This window comes from Falco naumanni, chromosome 1, assembly GCF_017639655.2.
Source record: "Falco naumanni isolate bFalNau1 chromosome 1, bFalNau1.pat, whole genome shotgun sequence".
Taxonomy (NCBI): Eukaryota; Metazoa; Chordata; class Aves; order Falconiformes; family Falconidae; genus Falco; species Falco naumanni.
The window spans coordinates 91378528-91380759 of NC_054054.1; the positions used below are offsets into that span (position 1 = coordinate 91378528).

General features: G+C 45.8%; 1 long non-coding RNA gene across 1 annotated transcript; it reads left to right on the forward strand.

Moving 5' to 3' along the window:
- Positions 1–347: 347 nt before the first annotated feature.
- LOC121082751 lies at positions 348–1961 on the forward strand. The gene is made up of 2 exons (XR_005826105.1): positions 348–994; positions 1751–1961. It is a non-coding gene; the product is annotated as an uncharacterized LOC121082751 (long non-coding RNA).
- The last annotated feature ends 271 nt before the right edge of the window (positions 1962–2232 follow it).

A 2232-nucleotide genomic window follows, 5' to 3' on the forward strand; every position in this document is an offset into this window, starting at 1 on the left:
CATACAGGAAAGGAAAATACAAGGGAGGCAAGACCTATAATTTCTATAACACATTCTTTGCAAAAATCTCTTTGGTTGTCCCAAGATTTCCACAGTGATCAGGGCTCAGGTCACACTAAGGCGACAGGGGCACTCAGGGACCCCATCTCAGCTCTCCAAGCACTACAGCGAGCCCCCAGGACACAGGCTTTTGCTTTGGTTTGTTACACTTCTGCTTGGCTTTTTTTTGCCACATACAGTGCACAGTGCCAGAGGCTTCCTATGAACCCTTCCAGAAACTGAGACCCCTTTTTGGAAATGGAAAAGGACACAAAGGAGCTGTCTGGGATTGTCCACAGCATCTTCCCTCAACTGCTCTGAATGCCTGCACTGTACCGCCTTCCCTGCCCGTCCCTTTCTGCCACGGCTGAGGGCTGGTTATGTTCACAACAGCCATTTTCAGCCTTCAGCTCCCTACAACTTCAATGCTAATACCAGACTGCCCGTATGGGTCAGCTCAAAGTCTCCATTTCGTCGGTCTAGATGATCTCCAGGGCTGTTCTCCGAGTCAAACCATCTCCATCCCCTGGAGCTCCCACACCAGGGCCTGGCTGTAAAGCACTGAGGGCTAATCATCCTGAAATGAGCCATTTCTGCTCCGAGAAAAGTTCAGTCTCTGGCTGAGGGCAGACACGGTTCCTCCTTCCTGAAGGCGCTCTGAAGTGCTCTGTGCACTGCCTAAACACAGCAAAGATTTTGTTATTGGGTTTGTTTTTTTCCCCTCTCTCCTTCTCACTGCCTACAGAGCCAAAGGGCCTGTTTGTTTTCCTGTTACTTATCAGAAAGGTTTATTTGCAATTGCTTGAGAGGGGAAAAAAACCTCAGTAGCCACAGGCAGACAAGCTCAGTGCTCAGGAACATAATGGCTGGAGCCCGTGGGCCCATATGCTAGCCATCCTGTGAGGTGGAAGGCCAGCTCTGATCACATCCAGCTGCTCAGGGTACAACTGATCAGGTATGGCTGAATGTCAAAAAAGCAGGGTCAGGCTGACTGGGGGTTGTGGCAGGGAGGGGAATCAGCAAGGAGCTATTTAAAGCGTGTTGCAAAACTGGGAATTTTCCTGTTTGGAGATGTCAGGGCTGCAAACCCAGACACATACACAGTCCCCCCGAAGGGAGGGAGGGAAGGAGGAGGAGGTGGTTATATTTCCCCTGTCAGCTGCTATAGCATCCTCTGAGCTTCATGAGAGAAAGAACTAAGCTTTCATACTGCACTGAATAATTCCTGCATTTTTAGGTTCCTATTTCCTCCTCCCCAATGAATTAAGACCTAGGAATTCAGCTTGTTTGTTGTTGCTTTTGTTACTGAATATCCATGAAAAGCTCAATGTCCCCGGGAACTAATTAGGTATTAACCCTGCATTATGGCTGCATATCAGCCATGGAAACATGCCATTTGGCTAAATCTCCTTGAAATATAGAAATATTGAAGGATCACGTGGAATGTCGAAAAATAAGTTAAAAAATAGGAAGGTTTCTGGTACAGGGGAAAGCAAAGGAGGAAATATTTCAAGCAAAAGCAACTACATTATCATCTCTTCTACGGTTTCTGTCAAATTCTAAAAAGAACTACCAGATAGGAACAGATCTACGGAAAAACGAGTCTCAGCCACCACTAGGAATTGAGTCTGGGAGAGATGTGGGTGAGGTAGGGAGCTATATGGGATCTATTCTAGCTTAACCTCAACTGTTTTACTTGTTTTGTTCTTAGCACCTCACCACACCCCCAATGTTTTTGGGCAAGAAACTTTTGGAAGACCACCTCAACCAGATCTTATCTTCAAAGACCTGAGCCTTCAGTGATGGCAGGCAATAATTTTGTATTTTGGATTATCATTTTGCTTCTATGCATTGCAACCTTTCACCGCACTCATCACCTGACACAGAAGCAGAGACCACTAATGGCACGATATGAATAAGTGTGTACATATCTATTACTCAAGCCATTTCAGAAATCCACAGATAATTAACTCTGAATACTTAATTATCTATTTTCCCTCAAAAATCTTCGCATTTGACTTAAAACCCTATTTGTGGTCCAACCAGCAGCACACTTTGTCAGACTGAACAGGGTTGTAGAGCAGCTTTGAAGAGGCCTTAAAATATCTGAGGAGTATGAATTGAACTCATCAGAAATAGGATTGCTCCTATCCAGCCTTCCCTCGCCACAGTAAGCTGCACACCCCTCTCCCC